This window comes from Ambystoma mexicanum, chromosome 2p (assembly GCF_040938575.1).
Source record: "Ambystoma mexicanum isolate Mex_15411 chromosome 2p, UKY_AmexF1_1, whole genome shotgun sequence".
Classification (NCBI taxonomy): domain Eukaryota; kingdom Metazoa; phylum Chordata; class Amphibia; order Caudata; family Ambystomatidae; genus Ambystoma; species Ambystoma mexicanum.
The window spans coordinates 227,474,512-227,501,163 of NC_090923.1; the positions used below are offsets into that span (position 1 = coordinate 227,474,512).

General features: G+C 49.5%; 1 protein-coding gene across 7 annotated transcripts in view; it reads right to left on the reverse strand.

The window, feature by feature from the left end:
- Positions 1–26,652, reverse strand: part of ITPR1 (inositol 1,4,5-trisphosphate receptor type 1) — a 3,145,915-nt gene that overhangs the window by 907,816 nt on the left and 2,211,447 nt on the right. The window lies entirely within an intron of this gene.

A 26,652-nucleotide genomic window follows, 5' to 3' on the forward strand; every position in this document is an offset into this window, starting at 1 on the left:
GGAGAGCATGTCGTCCAAACTGCAGGCCAAGGTGCCGAAGCGTTACCTGCTCAGGTACCACGCTGTGAGGGCTAGTTTCCCTGGAGCGGGGTGGAGGATTCTGCTCCCCTGCTGAGCCAGAAGATGTGCTGGGCCCATTGGAAGGTGTATGAGGGGCACCTCCGAGAGGCTGAGTAGTTCAGAAAACCATGGCCTGGCCAGCTACCATGGAGCTGTTCCGAATGATGAGGAGTTGGTGAGACTCCTTGTTCTTGCAAATTACCCTGTGGATCAGGAGGGTAGGCGGAAAGGCGTAGGCTTTCATGCCAGTCCACTGTAGCTGAAATGCGTCGCCCAGAGAGCCTGACCCTGGCAGGATGCAAACTGGGGACACTTCTTGTGCCAGGTGGCAAAGAGATCCACTTGGGGGGACCCCACTTGTTGAAGATCTCCTGAATAATGCGGCCGTTTAGTTGCCACAGGTAATTGTCTGCTCCTAACCTGCTGAGCCTGTCCGCCTCCAGGTTGGATTCCCCCGGGAGGTGGACTGCCGAGAGGTAAATTTTGTTTTCCAAGGCCCATTCCCACATGCTAATCGCCAGTCTGCACAGAGGAGGGGATCTGGTGACTCCCTGCTTGTTGACGCAGTACATGCTGGTCGAGTTGTCTGTCTGGATGAGGACAACCTTGCCCTTGAGAAGTGGTAGGAATGCTCTGCACGCTAGCCATATGGCGTTCAGCTCCAACCAATTGATGTGGTAATCCTGCTCCTGTCGAGTCCAGGTGCCATCTACCAAGAGATCATCCAGGGTGGCTCCCCAGCCCTCGAGAGAGGAGTCTGTGGTGATGGTGGCCTGCAGAGAGGGCGGCCGAAAGGGCTTGCCCGTCTGTAGGTTGAAGTCCATGGACCACCAAGTTAGGTCCCGATGGAGAGATGGAGGAACGTTGATCGTCTCAGATTGCGAGCCCCGCTCTTGATTCCATGAGGCCTGCGAAGTGCTTCTGAATCCTTCTCATCCTTAGACTCGTCTGCGGCACGGCTGGCAGAACTGCCGCTAGTAGACCCAGGAGATGTTGGTACCACCATGCCGAGGTCACCTTTCGGCAGAGGAAGTGGGCGGTGGCCCTCTTGATGGCCGAGATCTTGTCTTCCGACGGGAAAACCCTCTTCGGAGCACGTGTCCCCATTGAGTCCCAGAAATGTCAGAGTCTGCGTAGGGAGCAGCTGTGACTTCTTGAGGTTGAGCAAGAAGCCCAGGTCATGCAGTGTGTTCATAAGGGCATGGGACGCATGGTGAACCGCTTCTGGTGATGCAGCTCTGACGAGCCAGTCATCGAGGTATGGGTAGATGTGGAGGCCCTGCGCTCTGAGGAGGGCCGCTACAGCGTTCATGAGCCTGGTAAAGACCCTGGGGGCCGAGTGGAGGCCGAATGGAAGGACTTTGTATTGGAAATGGTAGCCCATGATTCTGAAACGTAGGAAAGAACAATGGGGCTGCCAAATTGGGACGTGTACATACGTGTCCTTCAGGTCCACGGAGCACATCCAGTCTCCCTTGTCCAATGTCTCCGCTATAAAAGCTGGCATAACCATCTTGAATTTTTGCAGGGGTAAGGAGAGGGTGAGGGTGGAAAGGTCCAGCACAACTCTCAGGCCCACCTGGTTCTTCTTCTGAATGGCGAAAATCCTGGAGTAAAAGCCAAAGCCTCGCTGGGAGGCTGGAACTTACTCCACTGCCTGGCTCTTGTTAGGCAGAATCCTGTGCATTTCCCTTGGGGAACACGGAAAAAAGATTAAGACTACAGGAGTAAGCAGTAAACCCAGATTTACCTGGTAGCTGTGGCTGAGCAGTCAGACTTCTCTCAAGAAGAGTAGGGCAGTATATAGAGTATACACAATAGGGCTAAAAACACAGTAGAGCAAACAAACACTGACCAGAGCTTTGTATAAAAAGTATATAATTATTTATTTAAAACACACTTTAGGCAATATACTAGCACTCTAAATCAAAAGCAAGTTAAAACACAGTCAGGTAAAGTATACACACCTCCCTTGAGAACTATTAGACAAGTCAGAGTTAAAACACCACGATTTGTTAAAACAGATATGAGCGCGTAACCTAGATGGCACTCCAATAGTTAAATTAAAGGGTGAGAAAAAAAGCAGAGCATAGAAATAAAACAAGTCCCAACACTTTTAGGAGTTCTCAGCAAGGGAATAAAGGCAGTAGACACTGTAGAGCCAAGGTTCATAGGCCAGGCCCACTTTAAATGGAGCAAAGCGAAATCTGCCCAGGATCACACGGTTTAAAATGCACTAAAAGTCCGTGCAGAATGTTCAAAAGAGGTTGGGGCGATTCAAGAAAGTAAAGTTAGAAGGTCTGGGGCCAACCCAGTTGGAAAGCCAAGGATTTAAGGGTCACCTTGGGCAAACCGAAGAAAGGGAGGCCAGGCAGGACACAGTACCTTAAAGAGAGAGGAAGCTCCAGCGGTGGCAGTTGTTCCTGGCAGTGGTTGCAGTTCATTGTTTCGACCAGGGGAAGAGAGGATCTCATTGAGGAGGAAACGTGGAGTCGATGCCCTGCACAGGGATGAAACCAGCCGCAGAGTTCGTCGGTAAAAGGTGCGTTCCTTTTATTCGCGGTCAAAGTGGTGAAGCTTGGTTATCCGGCCGCCAGGGTGCTTGGCACGGGCAATTAGACCAAGAGACGTCTTTGGAAGGCGAAAGGGGCGAACTGGTTGGTCCCACCAGCTCAGAGGAAGAAGACTCGTCCAGCAGAAGATCTTCTCTTGTCGTTGGTAAAGTGGTGAGTTTGTTACAGCAGGGCTTCGCCGGTGGCGTCGTCATTGCAGATGGCTCAGCTTCTTCCCTCTTCGGATTCTTAGGTCCTGTGGCGACTTCTGAAGTTCCAGTCCCAAAGGCCCTGCTTTTATGCAGAAAAACCCCCATTGAACAGCCTAGCTGTCACTCAAACATGCTAAGTGGTGAGCCGGGCGGCTCAACACTGGGCCAATCAGAATAGAGTGCGACTTGAGTTGCTAAGGCAACTCAGTCCAGGGTGCCAATTCCCCTCCCCACGCATCCTGTGGAACCCAGACAGAGTGGCACCATTTGGAGGGCTTCTGTGGAGAAGCCCGCCAAAAAGTGGAACAAAGGGCTCGACCTTGGTCAGAGTTACAGAGACGGACACGAATGCCATTTTAGAAAAGAGTTCTGGCAAAAAGACCCAACCGTTGATTTAATATTAAATAAATAAACTGGCGGTATCTTTAACATTGCACCAAAACGTGGTGCGTTTAAAATCAATGGGAAAATCCCATAGATAATATTCTGGTGGAATATTTCGCATGGTAACCACTGCCAACAGCCAGAAACTCGACAAGGGGGGACTGGACAGTGCCCCCTTGAAAACAGACCCAGGGGCAATATAATTAACCCCTTCCAGTACTTCCACAATATGATGGTTTGTACTGGTTCTGTTCACAATTTAGGACTAGTAAAGTCAATGGTGACTTTACATGCCCTGGGAGACAGTAGTCAGTCCCAGGGTATGGAGTCTATGTTTGGGACTCATTATGACACCCCTGTGTTACTGCACTGAGGGTGCTGTGTAACACACATGAAAAACACATGATACCCTATGGAGTGAAAGACCCCATTGCCCATAAGCACATACAAAGTCAAAGACATACCTCAAATCATGCTTAAGAGTGGGAGGAAGAGAGTCTCACTCTTAGCAGGAGAAAAAAAAAACCCAAAAGTCCAGCAAAGCTGCTGTGGGGAGTCTCTAGGTTTAGGAAATTAGCCTTATAAGAGAATTCTCCCGAACAGCTCTTTACGAGCGACCGGATCTCCGCCAAGAGAGTTGCTGTCCCAACCTGTGGGAGTGGAGGGGAGGAAGGAGGAGAGGCTGGGATATGAAGGTGGTACCCCGTGGATACTACGGAGAGGATCCAGGGGTCCGTGAAATTCTGGCGCAAGAATTGAGCATGAAGAGCAAGCCTGCCCCCCACCGGAGAAACGTGGACCCGTAGGGGCATGTCATGCCTTCTTTCCCTCGAAGGCTGAGGCGGGGGACTGGAAAATCCCTTACCCCCCCTTCCCCCCTTTTTGTTGTTTGCAACGGTTCTGAGACGGCGAGCGGTCCGGCTGCGTGGATCTGCGTTCCTGGAAGCTGAGGAACCCTCCATATGTACAACCCTTCTCTTCTCTGAGCGCTGCTGAGATTGGGTGTACGATTTGGGCGTGGTCTTAGTAAGAATGGATAAAGACTTTGCCGTTTGTGAGCTGTTCTTCTTCTTGTCTAGCTCTTCGTCCGTAGAGGAGTGGAAGAAGCTCCCCCCCCCTCAAACGGTAGATCTAGAATGCGCTCCTTGACATCCGGGTTGAACTTCGTTGCCAGGAGCCAGGCTGTTCTCCTCATGTCCGTGGTAATGCAGATTGCACGGCTTGAGGTATCAATATGCGCCAATGTGGATTCCATGAGGTCATGCGTCACGAGCTTGGCCTCCGCTAGCCCCGCCTTAAAGCGAGTTTGGCATTGGGTGGGGAGTTCCAGGAGGAAGTCCACAATTTCCCGCCATAACCATTGTTTGGCAGCCGCCAGCATGGCATCTGTGTTGGCCTGACGCAAGTGCAAGGATTTGTTGGAGTAGATCTTGCCGTATGCCTCCAAGATCTTCCCCTTGCCTAGCAGCACCGCAGAGGAGGCGGCTGAGGACGACTGAGGCTTGGAGTATAGTGATGCTGCAGCGATCACCGAGGAGTGTGGCTGAGGATGGGTTGAGAGCAAGAGTGTATCCCCTCCATCTGCCAGTACTTGGCGTCAAGCCGTCGGTTAACCGGTTGGGCTGAGTGGAACTTGAGCCAACCCTTCTTGGCGAGGGAGACTACATTGGTTTGCAGTGGAATCTCGGTGTTGGCAGAGGGGCGTCTCGTGAGGACTTCAGCTAGAACCCCCTCTGCCAGCCATTCCACCTCGGGTCGGGGGAGCCCCAGGTGCTCTGCCAGGCCAGCAAGACGTTCATGGAAGGCCCTGGCTGAGGATGACGTGTCCGGATCCTCTTTCTCATTCGTATCCTGAGGATCTTGTAGAGGAGGAGGGGTAGATGGCGCCAGAGGCTGGGGTACAGGTACCGCAGTAGGAGGCTGAGAAAGCGGCGGAGGTTGCAGAGTTGGCTGTGGAGCCGTAGGTTGCGGCTGCACTGAGACCGGGGGGCCCGGTGAAGGCATCTGTGGTGCCTCTAGCATGGTGGGGAGGACTTCCCTGACTGCGTCCTTGATGATAACCCCCATCTGAGGAGACCTCATGAGGCCAAGAAACTTCTCAAAGAGCACTTCCTCACTGGCCAAAGAGGTGGCAGGTGGTACCGACAGGGTAGCGGGGGGGGCTGCTGGAGCCGCTGCGTACCCAGTCCATAGGGATGCAAAGGAAAGTTGCCCTGTGCAAATGAAGGGTAGACTGTAGGCCACGTACCTGGTTGAGGCCAGTCCCACCTTGACACTTGTTCTTGGCCGAATTCGTGGAATGGCATCGGACGGGTGCTCCTTTCTCGCGCAGCAGCCATTTTCTCGAGCTGCCTGCCACGTGCCTGCGACGTGTTACTGGCCCGCTGGGCCCAGCCTGGTCCAAGACTCTTGTGTGTGGATCACAAGGCCTATCCTGCTCCTCGGGCCGGTGGGTGTGCCACCCTCAACCCAGGGGTTGGTAGAGCTGCGTTTAGGTGCCCCTTCAGACATACTGTCGGTAACAGGGCGTGCCCCCTCGGACGTGTTGCAGGTAATAGGGCGTTATCCCCTCGGCCATTGTGCTGGTAACAGGGTGTAGCCCCGGTACAAGAACCCTCCGGTCCCTCGACACTGTGCCCGGGAGGATCCGAGGACCCCTCGACCCGAAGGCCAGTAGCTGTAGCAGCCTCGGGGAACGTGCCGGTAGAAGGACCTGGCCAGTCCCTCCCGTGCAGAAGAGTCCCTGGGAAGGAGTCTCCCTTGCGGGGTGCGCTAGAGAACATTTGTCCTACCTTGGGCCTGGTTCGATGCTTTACAAAGTTCTTAAGATCCTCTGGAGGCGACCTCTGGAAGAGCTCCCTCCACCTGGCTAGTCTATTCTTCAGCGCCTTTGAGGACAGCGAGTCACACGCTGAACATGATTGCCAACCGTGGATTGAGCCAAGGCAACGTAGGCAGAGGGCATGGGGGTTTGAAGTTTGGAAAAGCCCATTACAGGATGGACACCTGCTGAACCCTGTGGAAGTCGACATGCGCAGGGGAGGAGCGTGACGCCCGAGGACCTGAATTATATATAAGACAAAAAAAGACAAAGAAGTAGTATCCGCGTGTGGAATTACATTGCCGAAGCCAAACCCAGGAGTGCTGGTGGATTCGGCCCGTTCCCATCGACACGGAAAAGGGAATGAGGTGTGGCGCCGGAGGGCGGAGTCAGGGCAGCGCATGCTCCCCGGGCCGCGCCACTGCGCGCCTCTAAATTAAAAGGGGAAAAAAGGATTTTTCTGGGGACAAAGGTTCCGTCTCCAGTCCCTTGGAAGGGACGACCATACAGTATGGAGGAAAGGGGACGGGAAGTAAGAGTATATGTGCTATTGGTGGGCTTGTTTTCGGAATCCGTTCATTTAAGTTTTGGTTTGGTTTACAGTGGGATTAGGCCCGGATATGGACACATCCACCCCCAATTGAGTGTTGAATACCGTGTCTGGCCTCTTGCAAAGTTTTCACAAATGTACACATAGGTGATATGGGTCTACTTGTGTTGGTAAATGTCAAAAGGGCCCGATTAAGATGCCAAGTGTGTCGAAGAGAGCGCTAGAGGGCCAACCAAGATGGCCGCATCTCAGTGAGCTTCCGCACCGCCTGGAATTAATCATTCTACATCCTGCCCGTTTCGGTATTTAGCCGCCCTGACCATACATTTTCCCTGCTGCCCACTCGTCTCCCCACTGCCCTGCGAAACCTGGGGAGAAATCGGAGATCCAGCGGCCACATACACAGGTGTACAAGTCCAGCGCCCGTGACGACCGAGAGGGCCCAGCGAATTGCCGGAGAACGCGAGGCAGCCCATGAACCGAGCAGAGGCCAGGCGGATGTTAGGTAAGATTTGCACAGAGCTGGTAAATCTTCCTTCCCTGGTTCAACTCCAGAACGTTTTGCTTTTCTAGTGGGATATTTTTCATTAATACCTCAGTGAGTGGGAACCTTTTTCCACACTCACCTAATCTTTAACTCTTCTTATGGGCGTCAATTTTAAGACTCTCCATAGTGTGTTTTTAAAGTTATCATGTCTAACAACTTATTGGCAATAAGTGCCTGTTGTTGCTGGGTTGCCCTAGGGGCTCCCCATTTAATTTTCTTGTGCTAACCTTGAGTGAACTACAGTTCCCAAGGGTAGAAAGGATCTTTGGATCCCTTTTAACTTTTATTCTGTGAAACCAGCACACCCCATCTTATGTGGAAGGCTGGGGAGATACAATGTATCCCATTTCACATTAAAACTGTAACAATTCTGTTACAGTGACAAGCTTACCTTTAATGGCAAGTGGCAGCGATACCTTTTACTAATTTGGTGCACCTTTACTGCGGGCTGTAATCACAGCTGCAGTAAAGGCACCTAAGGGTGCTCATTTTACCAAAACGTCTTTTTCTGCCATTTTAGTGTTTCTTGTTGTTTCTTGTTCCTTCCCCTGACATCCAGGGCAGGAAATTCCTTTGTTTGAGTTTTGTCTTTGGCTGGAGTCCCCTGGACACCCCACCCAGGCTCCAGTCAGTCTGTAAGCACAGGAAGTGGGGGAGGAGTCCAAAACTCTCATCCTTTGTCTTACGCCTTCCTTCAACTGGGACAAATCCCAGTGGGGGGCTAGCTGTCCTGATTGGACAACCAGACGCCCATTTCTTGTAAAATGCGGGGAGAGAATGCCGAAGTTGTGCTGTAGTTCCTGATAAATACTGGAAACCTGGAAGCTGAAGTCATGTCGACCACTGGAACAGGAAAACCGAAGAGGACGACAAAGGAAAAGCGGCGGGAATGATTTCCAGCGACCGGAGAGCCTGCTGTGTAACCAGAGCCTGCTGCAGCTCTTCCTTCCAATTGACCTGGGGTCTCCGAAAACGACGACTCGAAACCAGAGTCTGGTGAGACCCACTAGACTCAAGAAGACCAGCATTTTGAGCCATCCCACAGGTTGCTGCGACCTTGCGTTCTTGCAATACCCTGGGACCTCCAGCCACTGTGCAGTGCACGGTCTTCCAAATTCCGAATCTCGCTGAAACTTCGTGGGCATCCTGGCGTATCTCCAGAGACACGAACTGAGTCCAAAAAGTCCCCTCACAAGAGTACTGGCCCTTTTAAATGACGAGAATTCAACCGCGATTTTCTGTCTTTTGTGATCCTTGAAAAGGCGCCAATCCCGCAGAACCGCATTCAGCCGAGAAAGAGAAATCTTGCCTAGAACCTTCTTCATTGATTCCTGCTGCAAAGTCCCTTCTGAGGTCTTGTGTTTAATCTCCAGGACAAGGAATCCACTGACCGGGTATTTGGCTGCAGTCCCTGAAGTTCTCCTGCTGCAATCTCTTCTTCATTTCTGAGGTACTGTGTTGGCTTGGGTATATACTTGCCTTAAGACTGTTGGGATTTCTGTGTAGCTTTGGGGTGTCTTCTGTGATTGGGAGGTCCCTCATCCAGTGCACCCAGTCCCACTGCTAGAATCCTGCTGGGGTGTCTTCTGTGAAGCCCCTGGATCCTCTTCTAACCCTAGAAGTAAAGTACTCACCTGTTTGCCCAGTTTTTCTAAGGAACTCTGACTTTTGCTACTAAAGAACTTATTCTAACACTGCCTGTTGGTCACTAGTCCTAGTGACCCCCCTTCTGCCACCGAGAACACTCATGCTCCAAGAATAAGGGAAAGACTTTGAAGGGATTGGGACTTCTGCCTAGAAAAGAAATCCATTGTTTCACTTACTTATAAAGAGTTGGCAGGTAACTGTAATTCTAAGAGTGAACAGTTACAAAATTTCTTACTGATCTTGAATGTGTGATGCACTATTCTTAAAATTATGGTTAACATATTTTCTTCCTTAGCCACTGTTTTGCCTGTCTAAAAGAAAGTAGATGTAAAGGTATTTTACTCTCCTGTGATTAGGTTGTGCCTCTTTACAAAAGTAATGTGTTGGTTTCACCAGATTATTCCGGTAGGTTAATTGTATGAGTGTCCTCCAACTGTTGGTATCACCAGGTTAGTCCTGTTAGGATAACTGTATGAGTGTCCCCCAACTGTGTCTTGCTTCCCCTGACTTGCTGCTAGCCTGTCCTTAATAAGTCTACATTAGGTTGTTTCCGACCTAGAATAACTATTCAGTAAAGTGTGACATTGGGTTTTACTTTCCCCTTCATTGTGAAGTTAAAGTATGTAGGTTTTACTTACCTTGTGTTAGCTGTGTGCCATCCAAAACAAGTTACCAGAGTTATTGCTTACCTCAATCTGGGGTTCCCCGATTTCAAAAGCATCTGTAATTGTATATTACATCCTTAGGTTTTACTCACCTGGTATAACTGTGTATTATGACAAAACTAGCTATTGGTTTTTACTGCACCTAGGATAAGTGTTTCACTATTCACCAAAAGTATATTTTCCAGTTGACTGTTTATGTGATTGTTCCAAGAGTCACTGTACAACTGGAAGGGCCTACTGTCCTTGTATTACTGAATGTAATCTAAAAGTAACCATTGGTCTTTTACTCCCAAAGAATAAGCTTGACCTATACTAAATGTGTATAACAAGGTTTTAACTTCCCTAGAACTACTGTTAGGTGTTCCAAATAATGTTTATACATGGGCCTGTGTACTTTCAAGTATAGTATTGTGTTTTTATACTGTGATTTCTTATAATGTTTAGTACTTACTTACCCCTAGATTTACCTGGGTCTACCTGTATTTAAATAAATCCTTTATTTTTGCAATACATAGTGTTTCAGTGTTTCTTTGGATCATTTGTGTTACAATTTCACTTGTACTCTATCTACTGCCCTCTCTCCCTCCTAAGATAAGCCTGGCTGCTCTGTCTACGCTACCCTATACTCAGGTGGTACAGCCTTATACTAAGAGTGGAGTCTTGTACCGCCTCAGTTGAATCGTTTTACTAAGCCCTTAGTTGGACTTCAGAAAAACTGTCCCAACAGCGGATAAAAGCAGCCTACCCCCATCCAGCTCCAGGAAGACGGGGCCAAGGCGTACATAGGCAAGCCACGACCGGGGGCTTGGACTGTGCAGGAGGCCCCCCACGCAGAGCCGGACCCGCAGCAACTGTTGCAAGCGCCGGGAGGCAGCAACACACGCCGGTGGCCTGCTGGGGCGGAGGGCTCGTCTTGAGCCGCCAGGGAGGGACACTGGTGATAGATCAGGCGCAGGAGCGCGCCTTCTCCCGGCTCCCCTCCTCCCATCACCGCCGGACACCTCGTGGCAGGCAGCGCCTCCTCTTCACCGCGCGAGGCAAGCGAATCGGTAGCCGGGGGCGTGTCCTGGAGGCCCTGGGCGTCAGCTCCACCGGAGCAGCTGCGAAACATCGGAATCCTCAGAGAATCACCGGAGACTCGTGACGTGCGTCCTACATTCCTGCTTCCCATACCAGGTACAGCGCGCATTGGGGAGTGGGAGCGCTGTGCCTATATACGCCTGCTGGGCTCACCTCTCATCCGATCAGACTGCCTCCCATAACAGGCCCTGTGACCCCGCTGGCCAGCCATCCCGCCACCAGAACATTCTACTCAGCAGAAGTCACAGCTCTTCAGACCTACACGAGGTGGGGGAGGGCGGCGTCCATGGCCTTTTGAGCCCATCTGACCCCCACAGTGAGGGGAACGCTGGGCAATTCCACCCTGCAAACAACGTTCTTTCCCCACCTGCATACCCTTGGGTCCCGAGCCTCTGCAGGAAAGCCATAACAGCAGATTAATCCATAGCTGAGTACCACGCTCTCCAGTGGGGCCCCTTAGTGCTACACTTCTATTATCTTTCACTGCGCAGCACATGTTGCTCCTCCTCTCTGAAAGATTGCTGAAGCCTGTTCAACACCTAAGGGCTCCAAACTTAACGCGGAGACACCTCCACCAGCACAGGCCCAATGGGAAAAACAGACAGGTCACAGAGGAAGTTGACCTTTGAGACAGGCGCGGCCCCCAAAACTCCCAGGCTACAGGAAGACTCGGAGCCCCCGTCAGGAAACTCACACCAAATGGAAGAGGGAACCTGCCCTGCCGACATCAAGGGACTCCTGCTGGATCTGAAAGCAAGCATAGGAAGTCTAAACAACAAAATAGATGGGACTCTCCTAGAAAGTCGATCTCCTACAACATCGCATGGACACTCATACTGAACGCTTAAACTAGTTTGAACAACGGGTGTCCAATTTAGACGATGGCGCAGCAACCCTAACAGCCAAAGTGTCCCAACTTGAGTCCCAAATGAAAGCGGCCAACGCCAGGTGTGAAGATTTGGAGGGTCGCTCAAGAAGAAACAACATTAGAATTATCAGAGTGAGGGAACATCAGCCACAAGTGAGAATGGAAGATTTTGTGGAAGCGCTGCGCACCTCCCTTTTCAGCTGGGAAGCCCTCTCTCACTTGTTTATTGTAGAAAGAGCACACGGAATCCCATCCTCTATACCCATTCCTGGTGCTCCACCCAGGACAATAATCTCAAAATTGCTTCATTATAGAGACAGAGACACCATTCTTCGTCTGGCCAGGGAAAAAGGAGAACTACACCACGACGGAGACAAAATACACTTTTACCCAGACTTCTCCCCAGCAGTCCAGACACAGAGGAGATCCTTTGCCACCATCAGGCAGAGGCTCAAAGACAACCAAATTGAATAATCAATGCTCTTTCCAGCACGGCTCAGAGTCCAACATGGTGGGAAAGTCCACTTTTTCCAGACGCCAGAGGAAACAAACGCATTCCTAGATCGAGCAGGTTGACCAGGGCCAAATACCAGCCAGGCTTGTGCACAGAGAGAAAGAAATCACAGGAACCCACCGTAACCAAATCTTACAAAGCACAGCAACCATACCGAAACAAACACTGGAGTTGAGTACTCCGGAGTCGTGCAACTTGGGAAGCCCCTAGCGCCCCTTGCACAGCAAAGTTATTTCTAGAGTTCATTTTTAATGGGTGGGAAACCGGGCGATCGAGTAAACAAACGGGCGAGTTGGGGATTGCCCGTGTAAGGAAGAAGGAGAATTGGGAGGGAAATGCGCCTCTGGATCGACACCCCACGCAGACCCTCCAGGCCGCCATCCAAAGCCGCACCCCCTCCTCCGAATGTCAAGGAATCCACCAGCAGTCAACTGAAGGCATCGTCCACAGCATCCTAAGACCCCACAGGTCAGTTTAAACAATATCAACTTGCACAAGCAAGCTAAACATGCAATTCAAAGTCGCCACATGGAACATTAGAGGGGGCAACCTCCCCTCTAAAACAAGGAAGATCCTACAATATTTGAAGAGACATGAGGTAGATGTGGCCATGATTCAAGAAACGCATTTTCTCCCCGGAAAAGAACACCAATGGGCCTGAAACTGGGGCCGTCATAGGTACTTTTCTCTTACTCGTCATACGCCAGAGGGGTGGCAATCCTAATCAGCCGGAGGACAGGCTTTCGGCTGATAAACCCCGAGAAAGATTCTGAAGGCAGATCACTTCTGGTGAGAGGAGTTGTGGCAGGCCGAAAAATCATTTTTGTCAACTCTGACAGCCCCAATGTAGACGGGGCAAACAACTTCGACTGGGTGCTCACACACCTTTCAGTACAAGACTCTGCGACGATTGTGGGGGGGGGGGTGGGTGATCTGAACACTGCCCTAGACCCCGCGCAAGACAGGTCGAGGATCACGTCACTGTCTGTATCCAAAGCTAGCCTTCAGGTGCAGGAAATATGTAGAGCCTACGACCTAATAGATGCGTGGAGATACATTAACTGGGAGCAGCGCGACTATACTTTCACTCCGCAGTGCACAACACCAGCTCCAGAATAGACTACCAGTTCATCTCTGCAAGAGGCCCGCTGCAATAGGGGCCTTGTCAAATTTTACCTAAAACTTTCTCCGACCACTCTCTGGTAACCATCACCTGCTCTCCATCTACCTCCAAACCTCCTTTGATGCGATGGTGATTCAAGTCAGGATCCTTGCAGGACCAAGTGTTTGCATCCGAACTACGTGACGAAATCTCTGCTTTTCTAGAAACAAACCTGGGCACAGTATCCTTGATGAGCACAATTTGGGTAACGCTAAAGTGTTTCACAAGAGGTGTCTGCTTGGCTAAGGAAAATGGCATCCTCAAATTGATCCGTCGAGAATTAACCGCCAGTGAGGAACGGTTAAAACAACTCGAACTCAAGTGATCCACCACACAAGATCCACGCTCCCAAGTTGCACTAAAAGAAGAGCTGCAGACGTTCAGAGCCACGGCAGAATGTGAAAAAAAATTCCTGGGCCGTAGTAGACAGGTCCGTCAATACAGCGAAGGCCAAAAACCAGGCGCCCTACTCGCAAAACTGTTAAACGCAGACAAGAAACCGACAACAGTCGAAAGGATACGCTCCAAACAAGGCACGATAGTACATACCGATGAGGAAATTGTTGAAGAATTTAAAACCTTTTACCAAGACCTGTATGCCTCAAAACACAACTCTGACTCTGACGCCCTCCGCAAATACCTTGAAGGCACTGAACTCTACTGGGTAGAGAGGCAACTGCGGGAACCCCTCAACGAGCCCATCACATCAGAGGAGATAATAGAAGCCATCAAAACCCTTCCAAGCACCAAAGCCACGGGGCCTGATGGCCTAACAGGTTAATTTTACATGGCTTTTGCAAGCACCCTGGCTCCTCTGGTTGCCGAGGTGTACGGTGAGGCGTTAGAAAAGGGATCCCTCTCACAGTCTAATTATGAGGCCAAAATAATCCTACTACACAAAACTGGCAAACCCCCCGAAGAATGTGCATCGTACAGACCCATTTCCCTACTCAACCTAGACAATAAGATACTAGCGAAAATACTTACAAAGAGGTTACTGCCGCTGATGCCCCGTCTCGTGCTCGCAGCCAGGCGGGATTCGTGCCCGGACGCAACACAACGTTTGGCATCAGGAGGTTGTTTGGAATTATCGAGGCTCTTGACCCCACACACCAGGCCGTCGCAGTCCTGCTTGATGCCGAAAAGGCTTTCGATTCGGTTGAATGGCCCTTCCTGTTCGCTGTACTCAGGCAGATGGGCCTAGGCGCACAATTTATCAAACTAGTCTCCTTACTATATACCAACCCCCAAGCGTGCATTATCGTTGGCTCAACAACGTCTTCCCCCTATTAAACTTCAACGCGGGACCAGACAGGGGTGTCCGCTCTCTGCGTTAATCTTCGCACTGATAATAGAACCCCTGGCGCTGAACCTTCGAGCCCAGCAATTCCACAGGGGGCTCAACATTGGTCCTCACAAGCCGATCATATCCCTGTATGCGGACCAAGTAGCGTTATTCATACGCGACCCCATTGAAAACCTGAATCCAGTCATGAGGGAAGTAATCAAATCTGGGGCAATATCTGGCTTAAAAATCAATCACACTAAATCGATCATATTCCCATTGACCCCAGACACCAGGGCATTCGTAGACTACTTCCACTTTGCATGGGAGACCTCACGAGTACGCTATCTGGGGATACTGATGTCGTTAAATTACCATGACGTATTCCGAGATAACTATGAGGCAGTGGCAAAAACATTGCAAGAAAAAGTGACCCGATGGAAGGCACTCCCGCTAACCCTGTGGGGAAGAGCCTCACTAGTTAAAATGGTGATCCTCCCGAAACTTCTGTATCTATTCTCCAATATCCCTATTTTAATACCACAATCCTTCTTGAAGAGAATGAAAAGCCTAGTCCTTGAACTACTGTGGGTGGGCAAACCGGCCAGAGTGGCGCATTCAACGTTGACCCTTCCAGTGTCAAGTGGAGGCTTACAGATCTGGAGAGATATTACTGGGCGGCTCAGGCGCAGTTATTCAGCTTTTGGTATTCCACGCATTTTGTCAGACCACACGTACAAATAGAGTGCGCCCTTGCGACTGCCAACTTACTGAGGGCGGTTATTATTAGCCAGCTTCCAGTACCCAACACTATGAACGTAGTCCTTGCAACCTATGGGATCTGGAAGAGAATCGCGCAAAAATATAAGGTACAGGTGCGATTCTCGCCCCTCCTCCTGGTCAACTTCATACCAGGGATCCCTCTAACTTTGGAGAGAGTCTTTTCATCACTGGGCGGAGAAACTGCAGTTAAGCACATTGGGCGATCTTTTCATCGACAGAACCTTTTTAACTCCCCAGCAGGCAACGGAGAGAGGGGGCAGCACCTCCCTCTACTTTAGAACCAGATACACCATTCAAGCACTTTTCCCCACCTTTCCGCAACAACCTCCAACATGGCAACTACTTTACAACCTGATCCAGGCGAAGGCAGATTAGTCTCTTCCATCTACAAATCCATTTTAACAGACGCAGTACCTATTAACACACGTGCGAAAACAAGATGGGAGAGGTCCCTCCAGGTAGCAATCCCAGATGAGGAATGGACATACATCCTAAGACAAACACAAAAAATAGCCCTCAACTCCCTTCTTAAACTAATCCACTTTAACTATCTACACCAGACACACTTTACTCCTGTTAAAAAGAAAAAACAACATCCAGAATCACCAGCTAAGTGTGAAAGGTGCGGAAACCCAAAGGCCGACATTGTCCACCTCGCATGGGACTGCCACAAGCTGACACCATTCTGGACCCAGGTGCTGCAGACCACAACAGCAATAGTAGGCGAGGAGATACAACCCATTCCGACGGCGGCATTGGTGGGGATGATGAAACAACTCTCACCAGCAATAAGGAAACTGGCAGGTGTGATACTGACTCTAGCCCGTAGGAGAGTCGCCATGTCCTGGGGTCGGGGTCCAGCACCGACAGCAGCAAACTGGCGTAAAGACATGCTCTACTTCCAAGACGTGGAGTCAGACTTCATTAAAACGCTGCCCCAACACGCACGCCCTCTGGAAATTTGGGGCCCACTCGTGACATACTTAATCAGCGAGGCAGACGAGAACGCTTCATCCTCATCGGGTAGACAAAGTACCCAGGGCGCTGACTCGTAATGTGCCCAAAAACAGGAACCTACACATCCAATGATAAGCACGGAGGAGGAAACGGCTGGCCAATGATTTTGACGGTCTGGAGGAGGGAAGGAACAAAGGAGGGATGGGGGGTGGAGGTTGGAAGGCGCATGGTTAATACACCCTAATGTGGGTGTGATTGTTTGTAACTTTTTGGAAAAATCTCAAAAATAAAGTTTAAAAAAAAAAAGATGCCAAGCGTGGACCGCTATACAAACGACTGTACTTGATGAAACAAACTTACCTATGCGCCGTGTGAACCCACCATCGGCCCACCCTCACTCTTTTAAACAAGGAACAAGTTACTTACCTTTAACTCCTGTACGGGACTGGCATGGATTCACATGCTCATGAGTATTCCCAGTCGGGCTGGGAAGCCTTTGTAAAAAGAAAAGCACTTTTGCTTCAGCTTGAATACTGCATTTCTCCTCAGACCAATCACTGTCCATTGGGTCATACTGCCACCATCCAATGACAGTTGTCATCCTAATCTCCACCTTCCACCCCCGGTGACCATCTTCAGATTTGGTAGAGCATGTAAAGTGGCAGTATGATCCAAGAAGAGCCACAGAGGGGAAGGCGAGAGGGTTCGCACGTGAATCCATGCCAGACCCAGGATGGACAACAGGAGTTACAGTTAAGTTACTTGTTCCTTCTCTAGCATGGGGTCTGGCATGGATTCACATGCTCATGAACACGATTACATAGCGGTACATGTACACAATTACGGGCTGTTGCAAAGCTCAACAGAAGCAATGCACTTAAGCCCTGGAACAGACTCGCCTCAAAGAAACAGGTCGCATAGCACTGCTTGACCGACCCGGGCCTCCTCCCTGGAATACCTGTGAACGGTGTAGAAAATCATTAAGGTGTGGGGGGACCACCACGCGGCAGCCAGGCAAACGTTGAAATGGTGAACACCAGAAAGAAACGCAGTCGTCGCTGCAATGGATCTGGTGGAATGGGCTCCCGGGCGGCCTGAAAGAGGTCTGTTGGCCAGACGACGATGATGCAGCCAGAGAGCCACCTGGATATGGAAGCCTTTGACAGGACCGTCTGGTGATTCACAGATTCAAAACTCACAAAAAGTTGAAGTCTTCTGAAAGTCCCTGGGCGTGCCACATAAAACTTCATGGCATGAGCAACATCCATCGAATGCTACGTCCTTTCCACCGGCGTAGAAGGATTGTCTGCGATACACTCTCCCTCTCTATCCTTCCCTCCGGCCCGACTCACTCTGCTGGTCACTCACTGGATGTCTTGATGTCCTCCGGCCTCTCTACGCCCCTTACCACTCCGCTCTCCTGGAATGATCACTTACTCCTCTCTTCTCATATTTCCTTCTCATTCCCCCAAGCCAAGCCTACTCCTGGATTGCCACCCACGTTCTCGGACATCCGACCCATGAATCGTGTGTCAGTCAAGGCTTTTACTGCAACCTTCTTCCCCCTCCCCTCCACCTCAGGCTGACTCACATCCTGACGCAGCCCTGTCCCTTCTCTACTCCTCTATTTCAGCTACTCTTGATGCTCTTGCCCCCGTCATGAGGATCTGTTTGAAGTCCAAAGCCAAGTGCAATTCTTGGTATGACAAACTGGCATGCCGCCTGCTCCAAAGGCAATACCGACTCGCTGTCCGCAACAAGAAGAGTACACATACAAGCCTGCGTCTCTGCGGCATCTAACAATTCGGCTGCACTTTTTAAAATCTGCAAGGAGCTGGCCAACCCTGCTGCAGTCTCCACCCCTCCTCTTACCTCCCAGGCTCTTTGCAATGCCCTTGCCTCTCACTTTATCTTTAAAACCCAGGAAATCTTGTCTACCCTCTCTTCCACTCCCCCTCCCCGTCAATCTCCTCGCTGTCCCTCCCTCAGCTTCTCCCCCTCCCTCCTTCTCCTCCTTTCCTCTTTTCTCCCCTGATGAGGTAGCTAGACAAGTCCGGTCTATGAAAGCCTCATCCCTGTTCCTCCAACACCATTAAGGACCACATCGACACCCTTGCAGATTTCTGCAACCTCTCCTTTGCCTGTGGCTCTTACCCATACCCTCTTAAGCACTCCCTTGTGCATCCTCTCCTCAAGAAATCCACTGTTGATCCCTCCTGTCCGGCCAACTATCGCCCAATTTCCATTACACACTTTTTGGGTAAGCTCCTGGAAAAACTGGCCATCTCTTAGCTTAATCTTCATTCCGACTCTGTTGGCTCCCTCCATGACCACCAATCTGGCTTCAGAGCTGCCGGAAGTATGGAAACTGCTCTCCTGAACATCAGTGAAGAAATGCTTTCCAACCTTGACATTCCTTCTGTCCTCAAAATACTTAGTCTCTCCTTTCCGTTTGACACGGTCAACCATACCACCCTGCTCAATCGTCTCTGTGACAAACTGGGTATCACCGATCAGGCTCTGGTCTGGCTGACCTCTTTCCTTTCTGATCGACCCTCCCAGTTACAACTTGGGTCCTTCCCATTTTCTATCTCCCTCTCCACCTGTCGTGCCCCCCAGGGGTCTAACCTCTCACCCTGGCTTTTCAACCAATACCTGACAACTCTCGCCTAATGCATTTCCATTTTCTGCTCAAATTTCCATTGCTATGCTTATGACACCCAGCTCATTTTCAGGCTTCCATCTAACACCTCCTCTCCTTCCATCATTTCTGTCTAATCGCCATTCAAAATTGGTTTGCCGTCAACTATCTTTGTCTAAATGCCAACAAGACTGAGATCCTCCTCATTGGTACACCTCCATCATTTCCCCTCACTCTTTGGCCGGCCTCCCTTGGTCCTCCTCCTAGCCACACCTGCGAGGCGAAGAACCGTGGAGTTATCTTTGACTCCGCACTTTCCTTCTCGGCACGCATCTCGGACGTCTCCAAATAGTCAAACTTTTTATTGCATCTCCTTAGAGGTACTCTTCCTTTTCTCTCCTTCCCTTAAAAACCCACTGTCTACCAAGATCTGGTTCTCTCTAGGCTGGATTACTGTAACAGTCTCTTTCTAAATCTACCTGCCTCCACTATCCGCCCTTTACAACTAATCCAGTACAGGACTGCAAGACTTGTCCTTGGCCTCAAACCCTGGGACCGTATCTCTCCAGCTCTGAAATCTCTTCATTGGCTCCCAGTGGATGCAAGTATTACATTTAAAACCCTCTGCATTGTCCACAAGGCTTTCTGGGGCCTGGCTCCAAAATAACTTCAACTATCCCTCCGTAAATACCTCCCCTCTCAAGCCCTTCGCTCCTCTGCTTTTAACTCCCTCAGGGTTAGTTGTTTTGCAAAGAAACAAGCTGGAGGCAGATCTCTGTCTTCGGCCGGGGCCTCCCTTTTGAACAGCCTCCCAGAGACATTGAAACTTGAGGAGAACCATCTCTGGTTCCGGAAGCACCTCAAGACCTTCCTCTTTGCCTTTGCCTTTTCCCCACTTCTCCCCTGCTGATGTGTTTCCTCTCTTGGCATTGTGATCTGGCCACACTCTGTCATTCGCGTCCAGGTACGTGTTCCCCCTGCCCTGCCTCTGGGCCACTCTTTGCACTGGGTTTCTGTATCTGTACCCATACAGTCCCACTCCCACTTCTCTTCTGCACTCATCAGATATACTCTGACTAATCTATTACTTCCTGGTTGCACTACCACGGTTTATCGCCATTATTTATTTATTATATTTAGTATTTATTCTGCTCTCTACTCTGTTCTGCAATGTACACCCCCCCCACCCATCCACGCACTTTCTCCCTTTTCCCATTCCATGCGCTTTCTTAATGTCACTGGGCCTAGTAAGATCGCTGTTTCGATTTTTTGTTTCTCCCCTGTTCCCCTCCTTTTGCCTGGTCCCGCTCTGAAACACTTGTGTACGAGTGCAATATAAATAAAATATAATTTCATTCAATTCAGGAAGAAGACTGGCAGAACCAAAGGCTAGCTGAGATGGAATTCTGAAGGAACCTTCAGCATAAAGGTGGGTCGGGTCCGTAGCACCAGCCTCATAGCGTGCAACGACAAGTACGGCTGCTTGCAAGAGAGTGCCTGGATCTCCCCGACCGGCCTGGCAGAGCTGATCATCATGAGGAAAGCAGTCTTCCAAGAGAGAAACGTCAGTGGGGCCTGATGCATTGGTTAAAATGGGGGCCGTATGAGCTTAGTAAAGACCACATTGAGCTCCCAAGCTGGAGCAGGAGCACTCACTGGTGGAAAAGTCCTGAAGAGACTGTTGAACTCCTTGACAAGCCTGTGAGACCACAGGGAGTGTCTACCAGGCATTCTGGTGTAACGGGATATGGCAGCCAGATGCATCTTGATAGAGGAGTGGGCCAATCCAGCCTTAGCCAGGGAAAGCAGCTATGGTGCTGATGAGCAGCAAGACACAGTAGCGTAATTATATGAGTCCTGCACCGCACTGTGAAGCGTTCTCATTTATGGCGATAGCGAGACAATGTAGGGGAAGCTCTGGCCTTGGGTAAAATCTTCTTGCATTCCAGCAGCAGGGAGTAATGCCCAAACTCTAGGGCTGCATGAGCGAGGCGGTGAGGCCCAGCAACAGCAGGTCATGGTGCAGTATCGCCTCAACCTCTCAGGTGAGAAGATCCGGAAGTGGAGGTAGCTGGATGCACCGACTAACTGACAGACAGACAGACAGAGCAGGCCCGGATACCAGATCTGTCAAGACCATGAGTATCATCCTGCAATGGCACTCTGAGTGTGTTTATCACACATAGCAGGAGCGGAATCGGAAGAAAAGCGTACAGGAAGAGCCCCTCCCATGGGAACAATAAGGCATTGTTAGGCAGAAACCTGTAGTCTTAAGCCTTTTGCAGTGGTCCCTAAGGGAACTGCACAGGTTTCTGCCCAACACTGGTGTACAGCGGTGGGATTTGCATTGAGTATACATTTTAGTGTGCTTATAGATACATTAGTGCAACTAACCACAAAGCTTAGCACTAAAAAAAGTTATTTTCTAACCTGTCAACTATGGAAAGTTATAGTCAAGACTCCCTTGCTACAAAAACTGCTGATTGTTTAAGAGTTCTCTGTAAGCATAAGAATCTCCTGACTAAAGGCAAGAAAATGGAGCTAATAGAAAGGTTGTTAGCAAACCAAAGTCTGGATGGTGGTTCAGAGGAACCTAACACTCCAGCAAATGTAGATAACAGCAATGATATTGATCCTAGTATTGATAACCTTGAGTCAGAAGCAGAAGAGGAGGGTGAGGATGATGTAGTTGTCCCCCCTAGACCTCTACCTGCTCTGCCAGCTGTACCTACTGGACCTTTGCCAGGACCCACAATTAGTCCTCAATGTCTTGAACTAGAGAAAATGAAACTTTAATTGGAGTTTAAGAGACTTAATGCTCAAACAGAACAAAGGCACCAAGAACTAAGGCTCAGAGAAATGGAGCTCAAGCATGAGCTAGAGATGAAGAAATTGTCTGTTGAAAATGCTTCTCTCTCCGGATCCTCTAGGAGTTCCAGTCCCAAAAGACCCCGGATGCCTAAAGAGCTTGTAGGTATGTATGAGCCTAAGTTGGATGTGTTGGATTGGTTGATTTTGAGTATACTCATGGTCTCCAGAACATCACAGGAAATTAGTTACTTTCCTGGTTGTTCGCTAGGCTCCCCCCTGTTGCAACTGATGTGGTAATGGAGTTGGGGGAGGAGGATAAGAAGGATTATGAATGTGTGAAGCTAGCTTTGATAGCTAGATTTGGGAAGACCCCTTCCCAGTACTTTAAGAGGTTTAGGACCCTCAAAAAGCATGATGGTAACCCTTAGAGGTACCCCTCTAAGAACTTAGATGGATGGATTAAGGGTTACAAAGTGAACACTTATGAGGGAATGAACAATCTTGTGATGTTGGAGTCAATTTATGATGCCTGCTCTCCTGAGCTCAGGCAGCACTTGGCTGATTCAAAGGAATTAGATTCCAGAAAACTAGCTAAGGCTGCTGACTTGTGGGTTACCAACAGGGCTCCTCACAAGGACTCTGGGGTAACTCAGAAAAAGGATGAGGGTAAACAGCCAAAAAATGACTCCAAAGATAATTCTAATAATTCCAATCCCAAAGAGGGCTTCCCCAAACAAAACAATAAGGGTAAGCCACAAGGGAAACCGAATCAGGCTAGTGTACCTTCTGGTGCCAAACCAGAAGGTGGTCAGAGCAAGCCACCATTCCAGAAAGCATTTGGTAAATGCTATGTTTGTGGCTCGCCTGACCATGTGAAAGGGGATCCCAGATGCAAGGGTAAACCTTCAGGGATCCACGCTATCTCCTTAGCCTTCGCTCCAGAGGAGGAAGTACAGATGGCCAGTGGAAACTTTCTGTTACTAGCTGATGAACCCATTGGAGTCTCACCTAGTGTTTCGTTAGTGTCTCTGGTGTTGTGGGAACAACAGAATTTAGATGTATATAATTCTATCCCAGATAATCACTAAAGAGTATTATAAGGACAGTGTCCAGGTGAATGGTCAGGAGACTCCTGCCATTAGGGACACTGGGTCCAGCATAACTGTGGTGGATAAATCATTTTCTCAGGCAGAGGATGTTGCTAAGGCACCCAAACCCCTCACCAAGTTAGCTGGAGGGCCTGTGCAGATGCTTCCCCAGTTACCAGTTCTCATCCAGTGAAATGACATGACTGTGAAGATACCTGTCAGCATACAAAGTGAGGTGCCAGGAAGGGTTCTGTTGGGTAATGACCTGAAGACTTGGAGTAGTGTCACATACCCCCAGACCTCCTAGTAAAAGGTTACAGGAGCTCACCAGACCTGCAAGGGAGAGAACCATGAGAGGTACTCCCAAGGAGATGATGAAGAAGGATATCACTCCTACTCCACTGGAGTTACAACTTGCTATCTCGGAACAACAAGAAGCAAAGGGGAAACCCAAGACTTCTAGGAAACAGCCAGCAGCAAGCACTCCAGTGCTTCCGACAAGACTTCCCCTAGGTTGTCCAAAGTTACACCTGTAACTCCACCTCCAGCTGAGGCTGAGAGGGAGGTACAACCCTGTGTGGTTCAACTAGACTCTGAAGAGGAGCTAGTGGAAGGCCAAGAACTCATTGGAGATCTGGATCCTGTTGACCATCCTGAGCTGCAGTCTTTACTGGCAGAAGGTGGACCCAACAGGGCAGACTTCAGTAAGGGACAGAGAGAATGTCCAACTCTGGAAGGTCTTCGCCAACAGGCAGCTTCTCAGGCTGATGGGCAAGAGCCTGGGAAGTATAGGTTACACTGGGAAGATGGCCTCTTCTACAGTGAACCAACCGAGTCTGCACCTGGACACTACAAGCGGCTTGTAGTACCTCAAGAAAACAGACAACAGTTCTTACAACTGGCCCATGAGATTCCTTTGGCTGGTCACTTGAGTTTCAAGAAGACCAAGGAAAGATTCTCACTCTACTTTTATTGGAGAAAAATGGGGGCTGAGGTAGATAAGTTTTGCAAGAGCTGCCGCACCTGCCAAACTTCTGGTAAGGTTGGTTCCAGGAATGTGGCACCTTTAGTGCCTCTCCCAGTTGTGGGAGTCCCATTTGAGAGGGTAGGGATTGACATTGTTGGTCACCTTGATCCCCCAACCTCCTCAGGCAACAGGTTTATCCTTGTTGTTGTAGACCATGCTACTAGGTACCCTGAGGCAATTCCTATGAGGACTGTTACAGCTCAGGCTGTGGCTAAGGCCCTCCTTGGTATTTTTACCAGGGTTGGGTTTCCTAAGGAAATAATCTCTGACAGGGGGTCAAATTGTATGTCCCACTACATGAAAGCCATGTGGAAAACCTGTGGAGTTACTTACAAGTTCTCTACCGCCTACCACCATCAGACAAACGGGTTGGTAGAAAGGTTCAACAGAACCATGAAGAGCATGATAGGTGCTTTAGAAGACCCCCTTAAAAGAAAGTGGGACCTTCTATTGCCATGCCTTCTCTTTGCTTATAGAGAAGTCCCTCAGGAGGGAGTAGGTTATTCTCCCTTTGAGATTCTTTATGGCCATCCAGTCAGAGGTCCATTGGCCCTGATTAAGAAGGGGTTGGAGAGTGCTCCTTCCCCCAAGCCAGTCAGAGTGACTGACTATGTGATAGGTCTCCGGAGGAGAATGTCACACATGATGGCAGAAGCTAGTTATAACCTGAAAGCTGGGAAAGCTTTGGTCAAGCATTGGCATGATCAAAAGGCTAACATGGTTGAGTTGACTCGAGACCAACTACTTCTAGTTATGATCCCCACAAGGCAGAGGGCCTTGCAAGATAAATGGATGGGACCCTTCAAGGTTGTGGGTAAACTATCTGGTGGACTTGGGCAATCCCAAAGAGGCTCCGAGAGTCTTCCACACTAACCGACTAAAGGCGTATGTCTCCAGGCCTGAAGTAGGAGCTTTGCTTCTAGCGTCAACAGAAGAGGAAGAAGAGAGTGAAGCTCTCCCTGATCTCCTCAGAGGCTTACCCTTGGATGAAAAGATTGAAGGGGTAAATCTTTCTTCAAATCTGACACCTGAGCAACAAGAAGAGTACAAATCTATGTTAAATCAGTTTGCCTCCTTGTTCTCACTTTCACCAGGCTTGGGGCCAGCATAATATACTCACTGGTGACTGCCAGTCAAAGCAGAGGATACAGAATGTCAGAAAATGTAAGGACCCACATCAAAGGGGAGGTCAAGAAGATGCTTGATCTCGGGGTAATAGAGCCCTCTATTAGTCCATGGTCTAGCCCAGTTGTGTTAGTACCAAAAGCAGGATCCAAAGAATTGAGATTCTGTGTGGATTATAGAGCTCTTAATGCAGTCACCAAGAATGATGCCCACCCTTTGTCAAGGACAGATGAGTTGGTGGATAGACTTGGTTCAGCCAAGTTCCTCAGGACATTTGACCCGACGTCAGGCTATTGGCAAATAGCCCTGCCAGACCATGCCAAGGAGAAGACTGCATTTTCTACCCCAGTTGGCTTATACCAATTTAAGGTTATGTCTTTTGGAGTGAAAAATGCACCTGCAACATTCCAAAGGATGGTAAATCAGGTTCTGGCTGGGATGGAGGACTTCTGCATGGCATACTTGGATGACATTGCAGTATTCAGCCAACCCTGAGAAGAGCAGGTTAACCACCTAGGACATGTTTTGCAGGCTCTTGGACAGGCCAATCTGACCATAAAGGCAAGTAGATGCCAGATTGGTCAGAGTAAGGTGGTCTACCTTGGGCATGAGGTAGGAGGTGGAGAAATAAGGCCTTTGCTCAGCAAGATTGAAGCTGTGCAAAATTGGACACCTACTATTGAAACCCAGGTTAGAGCCTTCCTAGGCCTCACTGGGTATTACAAGAATTTCATAGAGAACTATGGGACCATTGCTTCTCCACTGAATGTAATCTCCTCTCCAAAATTCCCTAAGAAGGTCAAATGGAATGAGGAGTGCAATCAGGCCTTTGAAAACCTGAAAAAAGATCTATGCCAAGCACCAGGATTGAGAGCTCCTGACTATCACCAAACTTTCATTGTGCAGACAGATGCTTCTAATGTAGGTATAAGTGCAGTCCTTAGCCAACTGGATGAGAAAGGTAGGGAGCACCCCATTTGCTTCATCAGCAGAAAGCTGAAGGATCCTGAGACAAGGTGGGCAACAATTGAAAGAGAATGTTTTGCTATTGTGTGGGCACTGAAGTAGTTTAGGCCATACTTGTATGGTGCTACTTTTGTTATTCAGACTGACCACCAACCCTTGAGATGCTTGATGCAAATGAAGGGGGAAAACCCAGAACTATTGAGATGGTCAATCTGCCTGCAAGGGTTTGATTTCACCATTGAGCACAGGTCAGGGAGTCACCACCAAAATGCCTATGGTCTCTCTAGGGTGCATGTCATCGACTAGAGGTATGAAATGCATCCAAGAGTGGATTAAATCCTCCTCTCCTGTCCCTTAGTCTGGGGGGGGTGGGGTGAGTGTTAGGGAGAATTCTCTGTTAAGGCTAATTTCCCAAACCTAGTGAGTCCCCCAGCAGTTTTGCTGGATTTTTGGGGTTTATTTTTTTCTCCTGCTAAGAGTGAGACTCTTTTTCTCCCACTCTTAGACATGATTTGAGAATGTCCTTTGACTTTGTAATGTGTTTTATGGGCTATGGGGTCTTTTACTCCATAGGGTTACATGTATTTTTCGTAAGTGTGTTACACAGCACCCTCAGTACAGTAACACAGGGGTGTCATAGTGACCCCCAAACATAGACTCCATACCCTGGGACTGGCTACTGTCTCCCAGGGCATGTAAAGTCACCATTGACTTTACTATTCTTAAATTGGGAACAGAACCAGTACAAACCATCATAGTGTGGAAGTACTGGTAACGGTAATTAGATTGCCCCTGGGTCTATTTTTCGAGGGGGCACTGTGCAGTCCCCCCTTGTCGAGTTTCTGGCTGGTGGCAGTGGTTACCACGCGAAATATTCCACCAAAATATTTTCTATGGGATTTTCCTA